Below are 9,584 nucleotides of genomic sequence, written 5' to 3' on the forward strand. Positions count from 1 at the left end.
CAGATTCCACAAAAATACTCTTAGAACTAATAAACAAATTTAGTAATGTTGTAGGACACAAAATCAAATTAAAACTTATTATAAATAGGTAAGGATTTATTGTCATTTAAAAGATTGTTTTATGACTGCTTTGAGTTCCTTCTGTTATGCTGTCTTCACTTGTGATTTGATGATATTTTTTGTACGGTATGTTTTTATTTCTTTGTCTCTTTTTTTAATCTAAAAGTTTTTAGTTTTTATGGGGTTTAACTAAAGTATCTTATAATATTCTATTTTAAGGTGATAAATTCAACTGTATATAGAAACTCTATAATTTAAATTCCCCACCCGTATTTTGTTATTAATGTCACAATTTACATCTTTTATATATGCTGTATGTAGTCACGCCTTATTGTAGCTGCAATTGTTGTTTTTAAAGATTTGTATTAAAATACAGTTACCATACCTATGAGTTTTTGTTTCTTTATTTGTTTGTCTTGTTCCTTTGTTGCTTTCAATTTTATATCCCACATATCAGTGAAATCATAGACAATAGTTTAGTGGTTACCAGCGGGTAGGGGAGGAGGGGGGTGGTAGATGAAGGTAAATGGGATCAAATTAATGGTGATGGAAGGAGAACTGACTGGGTAGTGAACACACAATGCCGTATATAGATGATGTATTACAGACTTGTACACTTGAAACCTATGTAATTTTATTAACCATTGTCACCCCAATAAACTTTAATTTAAAAATATAGCTACCATACAATATTATATTAGTTTCAGGTGTACACCATAGTTATTCAACATTTATATACCTAAAGAAGTGATCATGGTCAGTCTAGCAACCATGTGACACTATACCACACTATCACAGTATTACTGACTTTATTCCCTATGCTGTACATTACATCCCCGTGACTTACTTGTTGTATAACTGGAAATTTGAACCTCTTATTCCCCTTCCCCTTATTTTCCCCCCCCTTTTAACATTTTTCAATTACAGTTGATGTTCAGTATTATTTTATATTAATTTCACATGTATACAGCACAGTGGTTAGAAATTTATATAGGAAGTGATCCTTCTGACTAGTTTAGTACCCATCTGTCACTATACATAGTTATTAACGTATTACTGACTATATTCTCTATGCTTTACATCCCCATGACTATTTTGTCACTACCAATTTGTACTTCTTAATCCCTTCACCTTTTTCACCCTGTTCCCCAACCCCGCTCCAATCTAACCCTAATAAACCTAGCACCCATCTGACACCATACGTAGTTAGTACAGTATTACTGACTATATTCCTTATGCTATACTCTACATCCCCATGGTTACTGTGTAACATCCAATTTGTACTACTTAATCCCTTCACTTTCTTCATCCACACCCGAACCCCCCTCTCACCTGGCAACCATCAAAATGTTCTCTGTATCTATGAGTTTGTTTTTGTTTTGTTTATTTTGTTCTTTAAATTCCACATACAAACAAAATCACATTGCATTTGGCTTTCCTCTGCCTGACCTACTTCACTCAGCACAATACCCTCAAGGTCCATCCATGCCGCCACAGATGGCAAGAAACCATTCCCTTCTATGACCGAGTAATATTCCATTGTGTGTATGTACCACGTCCTCTTTATCCTTTCATCCATTGACAGATACCCAGGCTGTCTCCACATCTTGGCCACTGTAAATAATGCTGCAGTGAATGTTTGGAAGTACACATTCCCTCAAAGTAGCATTTTGGATGACTTTGGATAAATACCCAGAATTGGTATTACTGGGTACTTCTTTGTCTCTTGTCTATTTTGTCTGGTATAAGTATTGCTACCCAGCTTTTCTTTTTCCCATTTCCATTTTCATGAAATATTGTTTTTCCATTCCTTTCAGTCTGTGTGTTTCTTTTGATCTGAAACGAGTCTCTTATAGGCAGCATATGTAAGGGTCTTGTTTGCTTACCCATTCAGCCACCCTATACATAATTGTATGTTACACTTTTATGTGACTGGCACCACAGATTTGTTTACACCAGCATCACCACAACCACATAATGTGTTGCACTATGATGTTACTATGCAATAGGAATTTTTCAGTTCTAGTAGAATCTTACAGGACCACTATCATATATCGTTTATAGTTGATCAAAAAGTCATTATGTGGCACATGACTGTATTCCTACCTTTACAGTGAGTTTTATAGTTTCATTTGTTGACATGTCATTAGCATCTTTTCATTTCAACTTAGCTCCCTTTAGCATTTCTTGTGAAGCAAATTTAATGGTAATGAACTCCCACATCTTTGGAAACATATTTATCTGTCCTTCATTTCTGAAGGACAGCTTTGCCAGGTACAGTATTCTTGGTTGTCAGGTTTATATTGTTTTTCTTTCAGCACTTTGAATATATTATTCCACTCTCTGCTGGCCTATAAGGTTTCTGCTAAAAATCTGCTGATAGCCTTACAGTGGTTCCCTTGTATGTGAGGAATTTTTTCTGTTGCTGCTTTAAAAATTCTTTATCTTTGATTTTTAGACAGTTTTATTATAATGTGTCTTGGAGATAATCTATTTGAGTTAAAACTTCTGGGGATTCTACAAGCTTTATGAACTTGGGTGTACAAATCTCTCTCCAGATTTGGGAAGTTCTTAGCCATAATGTCATTAAATAAACATTCTTCCTCATTATCCCTCTAGGACTAAAATAATAAGTCGATTGTTCCTTTTAATAGCATCCTATAATTAATTAATAGGCTTTCTTCACTTATTTTCATTCTTCTTTTTCTCTCACTGGATAATTTCAAATATGTTTGAATTGAATGATTCTTTTGCTTCATTGAGTTGGAAATTGAAGCTGTCTGTTGAATTTTTCTCTTCAGTCATTATATTTTTTCTTTTTTTGTGCTATACACCTGAAGCTGAATAATAATGAATGTTAACTATAATTTCACATATATATATATGATAATACATGAACATAATGACTAAAATGACTTTTTGTGACCATATATATATGGTCACAAGAAATCATATTCTTGAACACTAGGATTCCTGCTGCTTTAATGGTTTCAGTGTCTTTGTTGAACTTCTCGTTTTGTTCATGTATTATTTTCCTAATTTTGTTTAGTTTTCTGTGTTGTTGTTTTTTGTAGTTTGCTGAATTTAAGTGAAAAAATGATTTTTCTGAATTTTTTGTCATGATCTCCATTTCTTTAGAGTCACTTATTGGAGCTTTATTAGTTCCCTTTGGCTGTTGCATGTTTTCTTAATTGTTTGTGATTCATGTGCCTTGTGTTGGTGTCTACAAAGGTGGACCTGGAACCTCTGTCCCTGGGGGAGGAACTGGTGCTTGGGTGTGAGGGGTGGGCATGCTGCCAGAGTCCATAGTGATGGGCTTGGGCCCTGTGTCTCTGGGAGTTAGCTGGGATCTCTGGTCCACAGCAGCCAACCTGAAGGCTGGATCTGTGGTCTTTGGCTTAGCACTGGAGTGGGCCATGAGCCTGGGCTTGTGGGAACTGGCCTAGAGCTTTAGTCTGCTGGGATCAGCCTGGTGCTGGGGTTACCTGGAGCCACAAGGTCAACTAGGAGGCCAGGGCCACAGGGTGCCAGTTTGAAAGTTTGGTCTGCAGGGGACTTGTTCTGTAAGGAACAGCCTGGTACTGGAGCTGGCCAGGAACCAGTGTTCTTAAAATTTGGTCTGGAGGCTGGGTCTACTGGGTCCTTGTGTTATGGAGGGCTGTGGGTCATGGTCCAGAAAAGCCACTCAGGAGGCTGGTTCCTTGGGGCCACCTTGGCTATGGGGCAGGTTTTGAGGCTGAATTTCTCGGGGCCAACTTGGCACTGGGGACAGTCCGGTGCCTAGGTCCATGGGAGCCTATCTAGTGCTGGGGAAAGCCTGGAATATAGTCTTGCAGGAGCTGGTCTGGAGGCTGGGTCCACCAGGCCAGGAGCTTATCTGGTATCTGTGGCTTCTGGTTTGTCACTGGTTTGTCACTTCCAGTTTGTCACTGCGGTGGGTTACGTACTTGGTTTGTTAGGAGCATGCCTGGAGACTGGGTGTCTGGGGGCTGGTGTGGCACTGTTTTGAGCCTGGTGCTAGGATCCATGATGAAGTCAAGTATTGACTTAGCTCCGTTCACCCACTGGAAGAGTGTCACTTTCTGTGCTGTACTTCCAGGGCTTGAGGGAGGGGTGACAGTTAATGTGAAACTCTTTACTGCCATTTTCAATGCATCTTTTCTTATTTCTGTGCTCCACCCGACCTGCAATCATTAGCTCTTGGGAAGGTATTTTTGTTCATGGGTAGTTATTCAAATTGATGTTTCTGTTGGGGAGAAGCACTGGAAACCCCTGTACTACCATCTTGCTGATGTCATTACCACCTCAGGCTATTAACATCTGTTAACCTCTGGTGATTAGGAATGGAGATGATTAATCTTGTCTGTATACATGTTACATCGTTTCCTTTGTTTTAGTGTGTATTACCTTTGCAAATAAAATACTTGTATATAAAACATTCAATCTTTGTGATGAAAGACATCATAACAAACTTAAAAGAATTTATGTACAGTGTGACAAGATTTAATATACATATGATGGATAAATTATTAGTTTCTAGAACATGTAAAACACTCTTAAGTAATAATACAAAAACACTATCCTGATAGAAAAATGTTTGGAAAGCAGACACTTCTTACAAGATGTAATATAAATGGCCAATAATCATAACAAATTAAGTTGACTTCATTATTAATCATGGAAACATAATTCAATATGAGATATCATTTTAGCCCATCATATTTGCAACAGTCAAAAGTCTCCATAATCCTCAATTTTAGCAAGGATGTGGTAAAATATACACTGTCTGAAAGTAAAATTTTTACAGTATTTTGTCAGTATCAAAACTTTAAAGTGCTCTGTATATTTTAATTATGGAACCTATGGAGATACTCCCACATACGAGCGAATATGCTTCATTGTTGGTAATTTTTAAAAAGTTGCAAAGATAATAAATGCTTTTTAACAAAGGAATGACTAAATAAAATATTGTTATACAATATAATATGTGGCAGTTGAAATATTGGTATAGATCTATTTTGATATAGAAAAATATTCAAGACATTATTAAATGGATTAAAACTAATTGCAGAGAATAACATGGTATGACATATTTTATATTCAAAATCTCTTATCTAAAACTATATTACTGTACTTTCTTTGTGTACATTTCAATACATAGAAATAGGTCTGGAAAGAATTTATACTTGTGTTTTCTTCTGGAGATAGGATGACTGAAGAAAGGCAGAGGTTTGGTGGCAAGAGTAATTTAGTCTATGTTTGGATTATATGCAGTTAAGTTATATTCATGTATTGTGTAAATAAATACAGATTTTCTAAAGAATATAAGAATTTGTTGAAGGGTAATAGGGGCAGAATGGGATCAGTCAACCAATTATGGAAGCCTAGAAAAACAAGAAACCCAGAGGTAGACATCTCAGCATTTTTCTTGGGGAGAAATGCCAAGGGTGATGGAAACACCTGGTCTGTGTGACAGATAAATCTTCATCGTGTAGACAGATATATCAAGTATAAAGCACAGAGCCAGTTATCAGCATCCTATGACTTTGATTTAATGTTTATGAAGAAATGCTGTAATAATTTTGCTTCCAATGTAATTTTCCTAGACGAGAAGTTGGAGTGTCATCTACTTAACAGACATATCTGATCTGTATGATAAATGCATTTCTCAATATAAATTAATATTGTCCCTCTCATTTTATATCTTTCAGTTTTGTGATATAGTCAGCGTAACTCCATATCCTGATTTGGATGAATCCTGGGACATGATCAAGATCAGACTGTAGACCTCTAAGATTGAAGGCCATGGCCAGGATCATGGTGAACTCACAAAGCAAATAACACCTGTGAGATGATCCTGCAACAGCCAATCCATGTTCTCTTTTGGTGACACCCAGTCCTTACTGTATAATTTTGAATTCCTATAAATCCATTAAGGTCCTAATAAATTTTGTCTCTCATTGCTGTATTAGCTCTGTATGACTACTATATAGTAAATTGTGAATTTTCAGTAAATGTTTCATAACAATTCCAAATATAAAATATTACTAAAATTAGTGTCAAATATGACCTTCTTCTACAAATGGCCATCCACTCATTCTTTTTAAGTTTGCAAAATATTCTCTTCACTTAACTGTGAATTTTTCTATGGTATTTATCTATGTGTTCTATGATATCCCATATTCTACATCTTAAATGTTTTCCTGGTCAAGATGGTTGTTGTGCTTGTTATATGTAATTTTTCATTTTACTTCTAAAATATTCATATTAAGTAAACAGGGTATCTTAATTAAAAGCATTAATAAAAATTATGGTGAAAACTACAAGGAGAATGGGAGAACCTCAGTCAGCAACTTGCAGTATTTCATGTAGTCCATAAATTGTTCATAAATTAGATGAAAAAAAATTATAGTTGATTTTGTGGAGATCTTTATGTACATTGAATAATATGGTAAAGATACAATAATTAAAACAATGTATTACTGGCATAGAAATATGTACACAAGTCAGAGTAACAGGATATAAAATCCAGAAACAGATACAAGCTTATCTAAGAATTTAAAGGTGGCATTTCAAATTAGTGGGGAAGGGCAGAATACTTCATTAAAGTGTGTTAAGAACATCCAGCTGACCATATGGGAGAAAAATTAGATCTTCCCCCTTATCCCATAAATTTAACCAGTGATAAGATTCCCATCCTCGTTTAATTTTTTTATTTTGTTTAAGGAATTTTTAGAGCAGTTTTAGGTTCACAGAAAAATTGAGAGTAAAGTACGGAGTTCCTATATACCTCCTGCCCCCACATGCGTAAACTTCCCCATTATCAACATCACCTACCAGAGTGGTAATGTGTTACAATTGATAAACCTACATTGATCAATTTTAATCACCCAAATTTCAGAGTTTACATTGGAATTCACTGTTGGTGTTTTATATTCTATGGGTTTGGACAAATATATGACATATGTACATGATTATAGTATTGTACAGAATATTTTCACTGCTCTAAAAATCCTCTGTGCTCCGCCCATTTTTCCCTCCCCTCACTACCCCTAACTTCTGGCAACCTCTGATCTTTTTAGTGTCTCCATAGTTTTGCCTTTTCCTGAATATAATGTAGTTGGAATCATACAGTATATAGCCTATTCATATTGGCTTCTTTTACTTAGTAATATGCATTTAAATTTCCTCTATGTCTTTCCATGGCTTGATATCTCATTTATTTTTAGTGCTGAATAATATTCCATTGTATGGATGTACCACAGTTATAAATCCATTCACCAACTGAAGGACAACCTGTTTGTTTCTAATTATGAATAAAGCTTCTATAAATATCTGTGTGCAGATTTTTGTGTGGATATGTTTCCAGTTTGGGGGAAAATACTAAAGAGCACAATTGCTGGACTGTAGGATAAGAGATGGTTTCGTTTTGTAAGAAATCAGCTGTTTTCCAAAGTGGTTGTACCATTTTGCATTTCGACCAGCAATGAGTCAGGTCCTGCTGCTCTATATTCTAGCCAGCCTTAGCTCTTGTCAGTGTTTTGGATTTTGGTCATTCTAGCAGGTGACATATGATTTGGAATATTTTTAAATGTATTTCTTTGCAGTGTATATCATCTTGGTGATGGGTCTGTTAAGATCTTGCTCATTTTTTAATCAAGTTGTTTTTCTTGTTGAGCTTTAAGAATCATTTGTATATTTTTGAATATTTTCTCCCCAGTCTGTGGCTTTTCTTTTCATTCTCTTGAAATTATCTTTTGCAGAGCAGATGTTTTAATTTTAATGAAGTATAGCTTTTCAGTTATTTCTTTCATGGATCATCCCTTTGGTGGTGTATATGAAAAGTCATCATCAGACCCAAATTCATCTAGGGTTTCTCCTAATCTAGGAGTTCTACAGTTTTGCTTTTCACATTTAGGTCTGTGATCTGTTCTGGGTTCATTTTTGTGAAGGGTGTAAGTTTTATGTCTAGAATCATTTTCTTGCATGTGGATGTCCAGTTTTTCTGACACCATTTGTGAAGAGACTTTCTTGTTTCATTGTGTTTTTGCTTTTTCAAAAATCACTTGCCTAGATGTATGAGGTCTGACAGTTAAGTTCGTGAACTTGCCACCGAGTGCTTACATTGGCAGCACTGTACAAACAGCTCGGTAAGGTTTCATAACCTTGGTATATCAGTGCCTCACAGCTGTGTTTGTGTGGGCGTGTGGTGGTGTCTTGCTGAGTGGCGTTCATTATTGTGTGTTTTTGTGTGCCATTGCAAAAATGTCTGAGCTTGAATTAGAGCAACAAACAAATTTCTTGTTAAACTTGGCAAGAGTGGAAGTGAAATCAGGGACATGTTAGTCCAAGTTTATGGGGATAATGCCATGAAGAAAATAGCAGTGTACAAATGGATTAAACGTTTTTCTGATAGGAGAGAATGCGTCACTGATGAGAGGTCAGGGCAAGCCAGTAACGAGCAAAACTGATGAAAACATTGCAAAAATTCGTCAAATTGTGCATCAAAATCTTCGGCTGACTGAGAAGCATAGCAGACCAAATAAACATCAGTAGAGAAATAGGAAAATCTTCACTGAAAATCTTGGCATGAGAAAGGTGTGTGCAAAAATGGCCCCATAGGAGCTCATCAATGAACAAAAGCAAAGGACAAAGTTTTCTAAGACCTTTTGGAGAAGGAAGACAATGTTTTGGGCCATGTTGTCCCTGGTGATGAGACATGGGTGAAACAATGTGAGCCTGAAGCAAAGTGCACAATGAAGGTCAGTTAATTCTCCACAATTAAAAAAGTTCCATGAATCCAAATCAAGAGTCAAAACAATGTAGCTAACCATTTTTGATATCAGAGGGATTCATTATGAATTTGTACCAACTGGACAGTTAACCAAGTTTACTATTTGGAAGTGCTGAAAAGGCTGCATGAAAAAGTTAAATGACCTGAGCTTTTCGCCAACAATTCTTGACTCTTGCACCCCAACAATGCACTGGCTTACACGGCACTGTCTATTTTTTTGGCCAATAAATAACTTGGAACACCCTCCCTACTCACCTGATCTGGCCCCCATTGACTTCTTTCTTTACCTGAAGATAAAGGAAATATTGAAAGGAAGACCTTTTGATGACATTAGGGACATTAAGGGTAATGCGACAGATCTGAGAGCCATTCCGGAAAAAGAGTTCCAAAATTGCATAGCTTCCCAAGGGGAGTACTTAGAAGGTGACAATAGTAATCTTCAGCAATGAGGAATGTAGCACTTTTTCTAGAATGAGTTCACGAACGTAATTGTCAGACCTGGAAAGGGGGTCTATTTCTTGGCTCTCTATTCTGACCCATTGATTTATTTGTCTATTGCCAATGTCATGTCTTGATTATTGTAGCTTTTTAGTAAGTTTTAAGTCAAGTAACATCAATCTTTCAACTTTGTTTTTCCTCAACATTGTGTTGGCTATTGTGGGTATTATGATTCTCCTTATAATCTTTAGAATCAGTGTGTTGTTATCGATAAAATAACTACCTGGGATTT

The 9,584-nt window shown here is 36.1% G+C and overlaps 1 protein-coding gene and 1 long non-coding RNA gene across 3 annotated transcripts in view; one reads left to right on the forward strand and one right to left on the reverse strand.

Annotated features, from left to right (window-relative positions):
• The window catches only part of LOC109438893 (negative regulator of P-body association), a 47,895-nt gene extending 40,501 nt beyond the window's left edge, over positions 1–7,394 (forward strand). Inside the window, exon 3 of the long non-coding RNA XR_002136440.2 lies at positions 5,772–7,394. This is a non-coding gene — a long non-coding RNA (negative regulator of P-body association). The remainder of the gene's footprint in view (positions 1–5,771) is intronic.
• Positions 1–9,584, reverse strand: part of LOC109438890 (BTB/POZ domain-containing protein KCTD12) — a 118,300-nt gene that overhangs the window by 62,781 nt on the left and 45,935 nt on the right. The window lies entirely within an intron of this gene.

Source organism: Rhinolophus sinicus, chromosome X (assembly GCF_036562045.2).
Source record: "Rhinolophus sinicus isolate RSC01 chromosome X, ASM3656204v1, whole genome shotgun sequence".
NCBI lineage: Eukaryota > Metazoa > Chordata > Mammalia > Chiroptera > Rhinolophidae > Rhinolophus > Rhinolophus sinicus.